Source organism: Heloderma suspectum, chromosome 1 (assembly GCF_057233095.1).
Source record: "Heloderma suspectum isolate Gila_16-S chromosome 1, 16-S_ref, whole genome shotgun sequence".
Taxonomy (NCBI): Eukaryota; Metazoa; Chordata; class Lepidosauria; order Squamata; family Helodermatidae; genus Heloderma; species Heloderma suspectum.
The window spans coordinates 367,783,802-367,799,408 of NC_139458.1; the positions used below are offsets into that span (position 1 = coordinate 367,783,802).

Sequence of the window (15,607 nt, forward strand, 5' to 3'; positions counted from 1 at the left end):
CAGAGGAGTTGTTTCATGTGTTGAGGCTCAGACCCCACTTCTGCCTTGTACATAGTCTTTTGGGCAGGTTACCACACCTCCCATGGCAGCCATTTTGTTGTGGTGCCCAGGATAATTTTTCAAATTGCCAAATGTGGTCATGGCCCAAAAAGGTTGCCTACCTTTGGCCTATCTAGTCCAGCATTCAGCGCATCACTTTTTCTCTAGAACTTTATTATTATTATTATTGTTGTTGTTGCTGTTGCATTTATATCCCGCCTTTTTTCCTCTTGCAAGGAACCCAAGGCGGCTTACATTATCCTCCTCTTCTCCATTTTATCCTCACAACAACCCTGTGAGGTAGGTTGGGCTGAGAGTGTGTGACTGGCCCAAAGTCACCCAGTGAGCTTCCATGGCCAAGTGGGGACTAGAACCCGGATCTCCCAGCTCCCAGTCCAACACTCTAGCCACTACACCACACTGGCTCTCATCTCTTGTTACCACTGTTCACCTAGGTTCCTCAGACTCCCTTCCTGAATATGTCAGTTAAGGTACAGGTATCTGCCCTACATCTCCTGCAAGAAGAGAGGTAATGATAATTCATTCAGCTTGAAGTCACACATTACTACAATACCTTCTCCTTTGGATGCCTCCCTGATTTCATTCTCTATATCAAGATCAGCCTGAGCATTTTGCTCAGGTTGGCAATACCATGTCCCCAGTACTAAATTACTTTTGGGGCCTAGTATTGTCTTCCACACCAATTGTGTGGAAGAGTCTGCCCCTTTTGAGGTTTCAGGTTTGTTTGATACTATGCCTTCTTTGACAATCAGAGTGAAACAGCCCCCAGCACATCATTCCTTGCCCTTCCTATAGAGTTTGTATCCAGAGATGACTGTATTCTACTGGTTCTCCCCACTATACTACGTTTTCATTATGCCCCGCTATATTTATGTTCTCCTCTAAATGAAGCACTTCATCTCCCCTGACATGGCTTGAAGGCTTCAGAATTAACATAGAAACTGAAACACCTATTCATGGTCTCCCTCTCCAAATGTCTCTGGCATGTACATTTTGCCCTAAGGGCCTTGGCCTCTTTGACTGGATATTATGTTCTATTGTGTGCTTATGGCCTATTTCTACCTAGCCTTCATTTGGATGATATTTTTTTTTCACCTTATCCCCTAAGGATGATTAATCCTGAACCAGACTGTCCTTATGCCTATCACCCTGCCCCCGCAGGGATCAGCTTAAATCCATCTCATCTTTTAGCAGCTATTTGGATGTAACTATGGTCTGACATTACTTGAACAAGCTTCAGGACATTACTTGAACAAGCTTCAGGCTCATGACATCCCCTCTGTCAGGGTGGAAACTGAGCTGATAGAACCTCAGAGCAGTTCTGATTCTGAGGAGGATCAGCAATCCGTGGGAGAGGAGCCAGCTCATTCCTTACAGGCATAGCAGCTGGCAGAGATTCCTCCTGCTGGCATTCCTGAGATAGACAGTGACCCAGGCAGTGAGAGAGGGAGGGAGGGAGGCTTGCTAGATGCTTGACACAGACACAGGGAGTGATGAGCGATGGAGGGCGTGGAAAGGAGGTGTAGTGCCCGTTTGGCACGCAAGCAGGGCCGCGTCCCATGGACCTAAGAGAAAGAGGGAGGATCTCTCCCTAGCCCATAAGTTCAGGATCTTCAAGTGATTCTCCTTCAAACAGGGACCAACTGCCTACCCGGAGTGCCCTAAGACCCTGAACGTATGGGCTAGGGAGAGATCCTCCCTCTTTCCCTTGGGTCCACGGGACGTGGCCGTTGCTTGCGTGCCAAATGGGTGCTACGCCTCCTTTCCGCGCCCTCCATCGCTCTTCGCTCCCTGCGTCTACGTCGAGCGTCTAGCAAGCCCCCCTCCCGCACTTTCTCACTGCCTGGGTCACTATCTATCTCAGGAATGCCAGCAGGAGGAATCTCTGCCAGCTGCTGTGCCTGTGAGGGATGAGCTGGCTCCTCTCCCACGGATTGCTGATCCTCCTCAGAATCAGAACTGCTCTGGGGTTCTATCGGCTCAGTTTCCACCCTGACACCCTCCCTTTTTTGTACGGCTTCTAAAAGGTGATTGGAAGCTTTTGCTTCTGTATTTAACTAACCATGTCTGAACCTGATTAATCTGTATTGTGCTTTAGACAAACAAGCCAACTTCAAACTATGGCTTGTTTGCATAAACTATCCTGGCTTGTTTGCATAAACTATAGTTAAGATTAACCACAATTCTGGGTTTGCACATAATAACCACAGTTAGCTGAAAATGTAAACAAATTCTTCCAATTTCTTTGTTGTGGCTGTGCCTGAGGAGAACGATGAAGAACTCATGAGCAAGAGGCTTTCAGATTGAAAGCAAAACTATAGGTTAGTATTGCATCCAAACCCAGCTAATCTCTTGGGAACAGTATTATGTACCCTAACTCAAATGTTGTAGATCCTATTGATACTACAGGAGTAGAATCATGTCCCTCCTCCCCAATACACTTTGTCTCTTATCTCTGTGTTGCATCTAATGTGTAAATAGGGTCTACGTGCACAAGCGTGATTCATGTGATCCTTATCTTTAAAAAATTAGGTGTTAAAAATTACATGGATCAGGCCTCAACGCATTAATTATACTTTCTGATACAGGAAGTCAATCAGTCCAACATGCGCGTTTATACATTATATTCAGTATATGGCCATGTACTCGGCTAGAAGGACCTCAAGGGTGAGTCTGGTGTGATTTTGCTCCATTGCATAGTTTCTACATGAGTTGAAGTAGGTGTGAATAGAACTATAATTCCATTGTCAGAAAACAGAACCAAATTACAGAACATCTGCCCTAATAATGGAAAAAGAGATAGTATCCCGAAAAAGCAAGTAGAATCATGTTGAACATGATTAAGCGTTCATTTTCTCTATTCTTTTTCTTGGACTGCAAGAAGATCAAACCAGTGCATACTCCAGGAAATAAAGCCAGACTGCTCACTTGAGGGAATGATCTTAAAAGCAAAACTGAAGTACTTTGGCCGCATCATGAGAAGACAGGATACCCTGGAGAAGATGCTGATGCTAGGGAGAGTGGAAGGCAAAAGGAAGAAGGGCCGACCAAGGGCAAAATGGATGGGTGATATTCTGGAGGTGACAGACTCGACCTTGGGGGAGCTAGGGGTGGCGACAGCCGACAGGAAGCTCTGGAGTGGGCTGGTCCATGAAGTCACAAAGAGTCAGAAGCGACTGAACGAATAAACAACAAAGTTTCTAATCATATTATTGTGTTTCCTAGTAATCATGGTTTACAGCTGCTTCTCTGTTTTTTCCAGATGCAGCAAAAACAACAGAGTCTTGTGGCACCTTCAAGACTAACAAATTATTCTGGCATAAGCTTTCATGGCTATTGCCCACTTCATCAGATGCATTGGCAGATCTGATTGGCAGATCTATATACACATGCTGTGGGGGTAGGAGGTAGGGGGTGGGGAGAGAAACCACAGAACACCACTCATTGTCACTTATAGTTCCCAGCTAAGACCACTCAAATGTATCATCAGAATCCATCCTGGACAATGACAATTTTCTCTCACAGGCCTGTACTTGCCTACAGACAGCTACCCAACCTATAAAGGATACTCGCTAGCAACAACAGACCTTGCAATGGAGATGCAGACACAAGGACCAGATGCTGTGGCAGACCCAGATGCCAACTCTCTCTGCATTTCTACACTGACAACACTATAACAAGACCTAATAATGCCATCCATAATATCAGGGGTTCATACACCTGCTCATCTTCCAATATGATACATGCCATCATTTGCCAACAATGCCCTACTGCATTCTGTATAGGACAAACAGGCCGGTATATACACAAAAGAATAAATGGACAGAACTCTGACATAAGGAATAGCCAAGGGCATGTTAGGTACTTAAACGATTCTGGGCATAGGCCCATGAACAAATTCGCATATATATGCACATTTACCATTACTAGAATTTATTTCACCAATGTTAGTGAAAATAACAGTGAAATAAAGAGTGCCTCTGAGCTGCGCTTCGAAGAGGTGGTAGGGAGGGGTGCCCTAGCTTAAAACGGCCAGCAGGCCCCTCCCCTCCATAGTGGTGCCACCCTGGGAACACTGATCGCATGCCCCTCGTCTGTCCCCTCCCCCGCAAAATCCTCCCCACGGCCAGGAAAGCCAGACACGGGGGGGAAGGGGCTTTTTAGAGAATAAGCACTGACCATACCTTATTAATCATATGCATTTTTGTTCTACTTCACATAACAATTCCTCCTAATTTTTCCAGCCTCTAGCAACTTTTCATTCAAACAGAGCTCTGAACATATATTTTGTGTTGTTTTTTGAAACTCCCCTCTATTTCCTCCATGTTCTGTGCAAGCTCTTGTTGTTTTCTCCTCCCCATAACTTAATTTGAGCCAAGATTCACCAGGATTCAGCCAAGGAGTCTGTTTTCAATACTAGAGTTAAATTATGGAGAAAAAAACTCTGAGCATGTACCCAGTGCCTTTCCCTCACCACTGAAGCTACAGTCCATGCAAAAAGAACCCCCCCACACACACACAAATGACAAAACATGTATAGGGTTGGGCTGAAAGGATCGCCAAGTCAATGGAATGGAATGGGGTAGGCAATTTATTAAACCTGCAGTACCATGCTCACAGCTCAGGACTTATTTCTGAGTAAACATCCAGGGGGTAAGGCTGCAAACCTGCCTGCAAAAGTAACCGGGGCTGAAATCTTATAGTCAGGGCCAGAAATATTGGAACAAGGATAACTGTTTTGGCAGTTGGCCTCTGTACACCACCACATTGAAGTTGAAAGGAAACACACCCAGATGGGAGCGAAGTCAGGACATTCAGCTGTAATGCAAGGGGTGTGACAAAAGTGGGGCACTAACCATTCCGGGAGTACAGCCAGTGGCATACACACACACACCCATCGCTGGTGGCTCATAAGTAATGGAACAAACCAACACCATCTCAAACTGAAGGATCGCCTTTAATACCTGGATGAAAATCCTTTGCAGTCAATGACTGTCTGAAGTCTGGAACCCATGGACGTAACCAAATGCTGAGTTTCCTCCCTCGAGATGCTTTGCCAGGCCTTTACTGCAGCTGCCTTCAGCTGCTGCTTGTTTGTGGGTCTTTGTGCCTTCAGTCTTGGCTTCAGTAAGTGAAAAGCATGCTCTATTGGGTTGAGATCTGGTGACTGACTTGGCCATTGAAGAACATCCCACTTCTTTGCCTTGAGAAACTCTTGGGTAGCTTTTGCTGTATGTTTTGGGTCATTATCCATCTGCAATATAAAACAGCGCCCTATCAGTTTGGCAGCATTCGACTGAATCTGAGTAGAAAGTATAGCCCTATACACTTCAGAATTCATCCTGCTGCTTTTATCATCAGTCAGGTCATCAATAAACACCAGTGACCCGGTTCCATTGGCAGCCATACATGCCCATGCCATAACACTGCCTCCACCATGTTTGACAGATGATGTGGTATGCTTGGGATCATGAGCTGTTCCTTTCCTTCTCCATACTTTTCTCTTCCCATCATTCTGGTACAAGTTAATCTTGGTTTCATCAGTCCAAAGAATCTTATTCCAGAACTGGGCAGGCTTTTTTAGGTGTTTGCTGGCAAAGGCTAATCTGGCCTGTCTGTTATTGACCGTTACCAGTGGTTTGCACCTTGTTGTGAAGCCTCTGTATTTACATTCATAAAGCCATCTCTTGACTGTAGATGTTGACAATGACATGCCTACCTCCGCAAGAGTGTTCTTGACCTGGCTAGATGTTGTGAAAGGGTTCCTCTTCACCATGAGCAGAATTCTGCAGTCATCCCCTTTAGTTGTCTTCCATGGTCTTCCCCTTCATGGATCACTGTCTCCTTCATGGATCACTGCCTTGTTGTGGCGAAGGGACTTGCGTAACTCAGTGAAGTCATAAGCTATGCCGTGCAGGGCCACCCAAGACAGACAGGTCATGGTGGAGAGTTCTGACAAAATGTGGTCCACTGGAGAAGGAAATGGCAACCTACTCCAGTATTCTTGCCAAGAAAACCCCATGGAAAGTATCACAAGGCTAAAAGATATGACGCCGGAAGATGAGCCCCTCAGGTCGGAAGGTGTCCAATATACTGCTGGGGAAGAGCAGAAGGAATTTCCAAGTAGCGCCAGAAAGAGCTGGGCCAAAGCCGAAAGGACACTCAGCTGTGGATGTGTCTGGTGGTGAAAAGGAAGTCCGATGCTGTAAAGAACAATATTGTTTAGGAACCTGGAATGTCAGACCAATGAATCAAGGTAAGCTGGAGGTGGTCAAACATGAGATGGCAAGATTGAATATCGACATCATGGGAATCAGTGAACTAAAATGGACAAGCATGGGCGAATTTAATTCAGGTGACCATTATATCTATGACTGTGGGCAAGAATCCCTTAGAAGAAGTGGAGTAGCACTCATAGTCAACAAAAGGGTGGGAAAAGCAGTACTGGGGTACAATCTCAAAAATGACAGAATGATCTCAGTACAAATCCAAGGCAAACGATTCAACATCACAGTAATTCAAGTCTATGCCCCAACCACTGATGCCGAAGAAGCTGAGGTTGATTGGTTCTTTGAAGACCTACAACACCTTCCAGAACTAACACCCAAAACAGATGACTTCTTCATCATAGGGGATTGGAATGCTAAAGTAGGAAGTCAAGAAATCACCGGGATAACAGGCAAGCATGGCCTTGGTGTACAAAATGAAGCAGGACAAAGGCTAATAGAGTTTTGCCAAGAGAACACACTGATCATAGCAAACACTCTTTTCCAACAGCACAAGAGGCGACTCTACCCATGGACATCACCAGATGGTCAGTATTGAAATCAGATTGATTATGTCCTTTGCAGCCAAAGATGGAGAAGCTCTATACAGTCAGTAAAACCAAGACCTGGAGCTGACTGTGGCTCAGATCATGTGCTGCTTCTTGCAAAATTTTGGCTTAAATTGAAGAACGTAGGGAAAACCACTAAACCATTCAGGTATGACCTAAATCATATCCCTTATGAATATACAGTGGAGGTGAGGAATAGATTTCAGGGATTAGACCTGATAGACAGAGTGCCTGAGGAACTATGGACGGAGGTCCGTAACATTGTTCAGGAGGCAGCAACTAAATCCATCCCAAAGAAAAAGAAATGTAAGAAAGCCAAGTGGCTGTCTGAGGAGGCTTTACAAGTAGCAGAGGAAAGAAGGGAAGTGAAAAGCAAGGGAGAAAGGGGAAGATCTATCCAACTGAATGCAGAGTTCCAGACAATAGCAAGGAGAGACAAGAAGGCCTTCTTAAATGAACAATGCAAAGAAATCGAGGAAAACAATAGAATGGGAAAGACTAGAGATCTTTTCAAGAAAATCGGACATCTCAAGGGAACGTTTTGTGCAAAGACGGGCATGATAAAGGATAAAGAAGGCAGGGACCTAACAGAAGCAGATGAGATTAAGAAGAGGTGGCAAGAATACACAGAAGAACTATACAGGGAATATCTGAATGTCCTTGATAGCCATGATAGTGCGGTCACTGAACTTGAGCCGGACATCCTCGAGAGTGAAGTCAAGTGGGCCTTAGGAAGCATTAGTAACAACAAAGCTAGCGGAGATGACAGTATTCCAGCTGAGCTATTTAAGATCCTAAAAGATGATGCTGTTAAAGTGCTGCACTCAATATGCCAACCAATTTGGAACACTCAACAGTGGCCACAAGACTGGAAATGGTCAGTTTACATTCCAGTTCCAAAGAAGGGCAATGCCAAAGAGTGTTCAAACTACTGTACAATTACGCTCATTTCGCAAGCAAGGTTATGCTCAAAATCCTACAAGCTAGGCTTCAGCAGCATGTGAACCGAAAACTACTGGAAGTACAAGCGGGGTTTCGAAGAGGCAGAAGAACTAGAGATCAAATCGGCAATGTTCGCTGGATCATGGAGAAAGTAACAGAATTCCAGAAAAATGTCTATTTCTGCTTCATTGACTACGCTCAAGCCTTTGATTGTGTGGATCACAACAAACTGTGGCAAATTCTTAAAGAGATGGGAGTACCAGACCACCTTACTCAGGTCTTCTGAGAAAACTGTACGAGGGATAAGAAGCAACAGTAAGAACCGGACATGGAACAACCGATTGGTTCAAAATTGGGAAAGGAGTACGACAAGGCTGTATATTGTCGCCCTGCTTATTTAATTTATATGCAGAGTACATCAAGAGAAACACCGGGTTGGATGAATCACAGGTCGGAATTAAGATTGCCGGGAGAATTATCAACAACCTCAGATATGCAGACGATACCACCCTAATGGCAGAAAGCGAAGAGGATCTAAAGAGCCTCTTGTTGAGGGTGAAAGTGGAGAGTGCAAAAGCTGGTTTGAAACTCAACATTAAAAAAACTAAGATCCTGGCATCTGGCCCCATCACTTCCTGGAATATAGAAGGGGAAGAAATGGAAGCAGTGACAGATTTTATTTTCTTGGGCTCCAAGATCACTGCAGACGGTGACTGTAGCCATGAAATTAAAAGATGCTTGCTCCTTGGGAGGAAAGCTATGGCAAACCTGGACAGCACAGTAAGAAGCAGAGACATCACCTTGCCCACAAAGATTCGTATAATCAAAGCTATGGTTTTCCCAGTAGTAATGTATGGCTGTGAGAGCTGGACTATAAGGAAGGCTGAGCGCCGAAGAATTGATGCTTTCGAACTGTGGTGCTGGAGAAGACTCTTACAAGTCCCCTGGACTGCAAGGAGGTCAAATCAGTCCATCCTAAAGGAAATCAACCCTGAGTGCTCATTGGAAGGACAGATAATGAAGCTGAAGCTCCAATATTTTGGCCACCTAATGCGAAGAGAAAACTCCCTGGAAAAGACCCTGATGCTAGGAAAGACTGAAGGCCAAAGGAGAAGGGGACGGCAGAGGATGAGATGGCTAGATAGCATCACGGATGCAATGAATATGGACTTGAGCACACTCCGGGAGAGAGCGGAGGACAGGAAGGCTTGGCGTGCTATGGTCCATGGTGTCACGAAGAGTCGGACACGACTTAACGACTGAACAACATGGTCTTCCAGGTTTTTTGCTGTTGCTGAGCTTGCCAGTTAATTCCTTCTTTTTCAGGATGTTCCAAACTGTTGTGTTGGCCACTCCCAATGTTCTTGCTATCTCTCTGATGGGTTTATGTTGTTTCCTCAGCCTAATGATGGCCTCCTTCACTCGCATGGGCTTTCGTGGTGTGGTGGGGTGGGTTGCTCCGTTCCACCACGGATTCTGCGAGGCTGAATTCACTGGAATTCGGCCTCCCTGGGATCCGTGGCGGAATTCTCTGACATCCCTAGGATTTTGTCTTGCTTTTTTTTATACTGTAAAACTTATTTCAAAGCTCCACACCTGCTGGCAGAGCCATGAGGCACTCTGTGTGCAGCATCCCTAGTACTTCCTGGAACATGACACTGCATAGTCCTAAACCTCCTTTTGAGGATTCTGCTGCCTGTAACTATGAGGGAGAAGTTAAAGGTGGACAAAAAAATCACACTTTCTCGCGCCCCGTACTTGCACATCTGACCGCGGATGGCGGCGGCTGTTAGTGTGGGCTGGTTTTTCCCGTGCATGGGACCTGCCATTAGGGCCACGGATCACGACAGCCTTCTGAGGGGGGACTCACTGCCCGTTCAGGGAAAGGGGAGTTTCCCCGTGCCCCTGTGTAGCCCGTGCCCCTGTGTGGCCCATTCACCCATGCCTCCGTGCACGAGCAGGCTACTTCCAGGCCCCGAATAGCCGCTTTAGGTGGTACGAAGCAGTGTAGCTTTTTCAGCCCAGCGTTGGGCTTCGTTTACCCACCCCCCAGTGGTCTGTAGCGCAGCCCGTTCGCCCAAGCCTCTGTGCAGCACGACCAGGCTGCTTCCAGGCCACCAGAATAGTGGTCGAAAGCAGCGTGGTCTTTTCGGCCCAGCTGTGGGCTAGGCCTACTAATTCCCCTGGGTGGCCTGTAGCGCCTTTTTGTGATTTAAAAAAATAAAAATCCCCACCCTCCAAAACGGTGCTGATGACAGCAGCATCAGTGGCTGCTCCTTTGCCAATGGGTCTTCTGGGGCCATTTGGCCAAAGGTTTGGGCTGCATGGGCCCTAGGGAGACAGGGGAAGGGGTAATCCCAGTTAGGACCCCCCGGGTGGCCTCATTCCCGTGACTTCTCCTGTGGGAGCCCCCCCTTGCTTAAGTTTTAGGCTGGCGCCTTTGAGCACCTCATAGAGCCCCTGTTTTATTAAAGAAGGTCTGATGCTCAATCCCCAGTTTCCCCGGGTAGGGCGTGGTGAGAATCTTGCCTGACACCCTGGTAGAGCCATGGCCAACCCCTGTGTGGGGGACTGGTAGCTCTGTTGGTTTGGGGTTCTCCTGTTTTCACTCCCCCCCCCAGTCAGCTTAGAGTGTCAGCTTAGTGCAGTGGTTAAAATGCTGTACTGGGAGTTGGGGATATTTTATTGTTTTAAACTGTTTTTATTGTATGTTGTACATCGCCCAGAGTGGCTGGGTGACCAGCCAGATGGGCGATTAATAAATTTAATAATAAATAATAAAAATAAATTCCCACTTGGCCATGAAGCTCACTGGGTGACTTTGGGCCAATCCCTGGACCTCTGCCTAACCTGCCTCACTGGGTTGTTGTAAGGGTTGTTCCCGTTGATATTGTGGGGCAGCGGCTTTAACATCTGCTCCAAGGGCATGGTCTGGAGGAACAGGAGGCTTCTGCTTTCTGGAGCTAAGCAGCGTCAGGCCTGGTCTGTGACCTGAATCCCATCTACATATGTAAGTATAGAATTATTTTCTGTGTGGATTTGACGGGGGTTTCAGATGGCAAGGCCTGTTCCAAGACACCCCCCCCCCTTTTCTTTGCTTGTATTTCATTACTTTTGTGATGGGTGGGTTGTCCTATGTGGGCCATGTCCCCCATTATGTATAGGATGTCCCACAAGAAAGGGCAAGCTGGGGAAGGGGAATGCACCCTGCCCACTTGCCAATAGGCATTAGAGGAGGCATGATTCTTCCTGTGATGATGAGATCCAGCCGGTCTTACCTCAAACTGTGCTAGACTGAAGGCAGGGAAAAAGACTAAGGGATGGTGCTTGCTCCCTTTATTTGTTTTGGATGCGGTGGGGGCTCTGGGCCCCAAACAAACCTCGAGACAGACCCAGAGTAGCTTATTAATTTTGTTTCAGCACGCTTGGTCGCGATCAAAGCTTCCTCCAGCATGGCTCTGCTGCAGGTTATGGGCCCTTTGCTTCTGCAGCTTTGAGATCCTTCTGCAGCTTTGAAGGATCAAGTCATCTGGTGTCATTAGCGCATTTGGATGCCATCCAGCATCCTCCAGCTCAGCGCCTATTCCGAGTTCGGGATCTACAGCTCTCACAGGACCAAGCCATCCTGTGTCATTTGTATAGTATGTGGTTTAGTGACATCTGAGCCAGCTTGCAGCCCTCTATGCCAATTATGGACTCAGGGCACTTTGGTATTATTAAATCTTCTATAGTTTTATTCCACCTATTGCCGGGTTAACTTTAGTGTTAGTGTCACAGGATTAACCCCCTCCCCTGCACCTCCCCTCCCGCGTTATTTGCAGTGGCAAAACCATTCCAGGCTATTTATACCTTCGCCTAGGGATGTACAAATCCCACTCACCTGTCCGTTCCAGGGCATCGGCGGTGGGGGGAAGGCGCTCCATCTCTCCCCCTGGAATCCTCCCCGGCCAGCTCTGCTCCGTGGCGACTCCGCAGAGCCACCGGCCAGGGCTGCTGTGGCCACAAATGGAGGCTGCTAAGCCGGCCGCCATTTGTGTGGCTGCCAAGCCGTGATAGGCTACTTAAGTATTTATGTAGCCTATCATGGCAAAAGGCAGCCACGCAAATGGTGGCTGCTACACCATTTGCATGGCTTCCTTTTGCTGTGATAGGCTATGTAAATACTTATGTAGCCTATCATGGCAAAGAGCAGGGGCGCAAATGGCGTAGCGGCCGCCATTTGCGGCCGCAGCAACCTAGCAGCAGCCAGGAGATCAGCCGGAGCTGCCGCTGCCAGCCGCCACCACATCCGCCACCACATCTGCCGCCAGGTAAGTTCCGTGGGAATCCCCATTCCGTGGGGATTCCGTGGGGGGGGAGGCCATTCTGCAACGGATTCTGGGGGGGGGCAGATTCTAAAGAATCCAGCCTCACTGGAGTCCGTGGCAGAATTCTCTGACATCCCTACCTTTGCCACAGTAAATCCCCTACATTGCGCTGGGACGCCAAGGACCAGGACCTATGGTGCCAGTTTATGACACCGGCCAGGCCAGGTTTTGGAGATTGGTCCGACAGCAGACACATTATAGCACAGCAGATGCCCGCCCCACCTCCTAAGGTTGGGGTGGGGTAGGCGGCTCAACACCGCGCACTCTGTCAGGAGTTCAGCTCCAGGGGTGTCTGCCCCCCAAACCATGCAGATTTCACCATGGGTGCTCCATTTGTGGGGGTCAACATGCCTTCACTGGCTGTGCAAAGGCCAAAGGTCCTCTGGGCCCAAATCTGGAATGGCCAGGTGGCAGAAAGTCTGGCTGTGGCCCTCAACCTCGGCCAAAAGGGGCCCAGTCCAATTAAGTTGGGGTCGTTCGGGCACCCCAGGACGACACCCATTATTTGGAGGAGGGATTTTCCCAGGGTTTTATGATTCTGTTTCTGGGCCAGCACCGGGCCCAAATGTTCCGGAATCAGAAATCTATTGCCAGTTTTGAACATTGTCAAGGAAAAGATGGACAAGGACATGGCTGCGGGGAGGTGCATTGGCCTGATTGACTCCCCCCCCTTCCCTGACCTCAGGGTCTTTCCTTGGGGCATAGTACCAAAGAAAGCAGTGGGTGAATACGGGCTGATCTACAGCCTGTCTTTCCCCTGGGGGGGATCCATGAATGACGCCATCCCCGAGTACCTGTGCTCTGTTCACTACGCGTCCTTTGACTCAGTGCTTTCCAGGGTGAAGTCTTTGGGCCCCGGGGCCCTCATGGGGAAATGCGATATCAAATCTGCATTTCACCTGCTCCCTATCTGCCCCGATGACTTCAACCTTTTGGGATTCAGTTCTAGGCCAATTTTATGTTGACAGGGCCCTACCCATAGGATGTTTGGTGTCCTGTGCTATATTGGTTTGGCTGCATTTCCTCGATACTTTTATGGCATTTCCTTCTGGAGGCATGAGTTATTATTGGATGCCAAGCTGTAGATACCCTTCAATGTATCTGGGGCCCCGGGTTTTGGTGCCGTATTTCGGGATCACTGGTGTGCTGAACTATGCAAACTGGCAAATTGGTTAGCCAAGGGAGTGTGCAAGGACCTTACCTTTTTTGGAGCTCTTCCCAATATATGTCGTTGTGCATCTGTGGGTGGCTCAGCTCTCTAATTCCGTTGTGCATTTTTGGTGTGATAATCAGGCCACGGTTCGGGTCATTAATTCTCTGTCATCTCACAGCAATGGCATCATGGCCTTTGTCTGGGCATTCACCCTGCAATGCCTATAGTTAACATTCTTTTCCGCGCATGGTGCATTCCAGGCCTGGACAATGCCATGGCTGATACATTTTCGCATAACCAGGTGCAGCATTCCGAGAATTGGCCCCTTGGGTGCAGGAACTGCTGGACACCATGCCAGCCGCTCTATGGGAGGTTGGCTGGAAGAGGCAGAATGGGATATTCAGCAGTCCTTAGCCCCTAGCACAGGAGCTTCTTACGCCAGAGCAGGTAGAGAGTTCTTCACCTTCAGGGTGGCATCACATTTGCCACAGCTGTGGCCTATCCCAGTTCATCACTTTGGTTTTGTGTCGATTCCCACAAGACGGGTCTCTCTGCTCGGACCATTGACGGCAGGCTCGCTGCGCTGTCCTTCTGATCTAAGATGAAGGGTGTGTCAGACAGTACTTCTGACTTCCGGGTCAGGCAGATGCTCCAGGATTGGTCCGGGGGTCCCCAGCACCCAGACATGTTGCTAGGTTTGCGGGGACAGTGGCCCTCTGTTTGTAACTCACCGCATGAGGCCACTTTGTTTCATGCTGTGGCGCTTACGGCATTCTTTGGAACATTTATGATTTCCGAATTGGTGGTGTTGGCTAAGGGCGATCTGTCTGGACGGGCTTTGCAGTTTAGTGACTGTGCAATTTTCTCAGCAGGTGGTCTTTATTTGGCTTGGGAAGTCCAAGACTGTCCAGGCTGGGAGGGGGTTAGGGTGTCGCTGTTCCCAGCCCCAGTGTGGGACCTTTGTCCGGTCACCACCTTGGGGGCTTTTCTCAAGGTCCGGGGGAGTCTCCCCAGCCCCTTATTCTGCCATAGCGACGCCTCTCCCTTGACCAAATACCAATTCTGGGCAGTCACACAGCGAGCCTTGAAGGCATTGGGTTTGGTGCGCTTCGTTTTGGTACACATTAGTTCCGGATCGGGGCCGCTTCCACGGCCGCGTCTGTGGGGCTCACAACAGAGATAGTGCAGTCCGTCGGCAGGTGGTGCTCCAAAGCGTACCGGGCCTACGTTAGGCCGCTGCCGGGGTTCTACTGGTGTGATGGCGCTGGTGTTCCCATGCTTGTCTCTTTTTCTTTTAGATGCCTGGAGTTTGTGTGAACCAGTGCGGATAGTCGTCTGTGAGCACAGCATGGCTTTCTGGGCTGGTCACACCTCCTCGAGCTGCGATCCCAGCTGAGGCTCAGCCGGTGTGCCACCATTCAGTGGTGGGGCAGACGCAGCATGCGTTGGGAGCTCCTCCTGCCCATGTTGTTCCAGCAAGGGCTGGTGAAGGTTCCTCCGCAGGTTCTGGTTATACACCTAGGAGGGAATGATTTAGGCCTGCTGGAGGGCAGGGCCCTGATCCTTCAAGCCTGGGAGGACTCACGGCTGATCCGGCGTTGCTGGCCCAGAGTTGCCATCATTTGTTCCAACCTGCTGCCAAGAGTGGCATGGAAGGATGGTTTGGATCCTCAAAGATGGTGTTCATCTCACCGACCTGGGCAATGATTTCTTTTTGGAGGATCTGTGAGGGGGCATCCTGGAGTTTTTGCTGCACACGTGGGGGAAGGGTGAGTAAGCAGAGTCTTGTCGCCCTCCTGTGGCGGCTCCGGTCGGCACTCCGCTGGGGGAGAGGACAGCTGAGCATTCGTAGGCACCATTTCAGGTGGCCGGTAAGGCCCGAGGCTTTCGGCTCTGGGTTTTGTGGCTCCAGTCGGGAGATATGGTGTACCTCTGAGTCCGACCCTCCTCACCCACTCGGGTTCCGTGGCTCGAGGGGGGGGGGTGACAGGGGACAATTCTCCCAGCCCAGAATTGGGTAGATCTGCAAGGTGGCGACGGTGGACGCCATGCCCCAGACGACGTATGCCTCACTCGATACCTGTCGTAATTGCTTATTTTCTACGTGCCCACTGGTGCTTCCTTCTCAGATTGTAATATGTCAATAAATGTGGCCCTGTTTTATCCCAAATCTATTTGTGTCGTTGTGTCATTTCTCCCCCCTATTCATCCGCAATAGTTTATTAATTCAAACAGAATGCTAAAACCACA

At 48.6% G+C, this 15,607-nt stretch overlaps 1 protein-coding gene across 1 annotated transcript in view; it reads left to right on the forward strand.

The window, feature by feature from the left end:
- The window catches only part of RYR2 (ryanodine receptor 2), a 545,602-nt gene that overhangs the window by 109,975 nt on the left and 420,020 nt on the right, over window positions 1-15,607 (forward strand). The gene's annotated exons all lie outside the window — the stretch shown is intronic.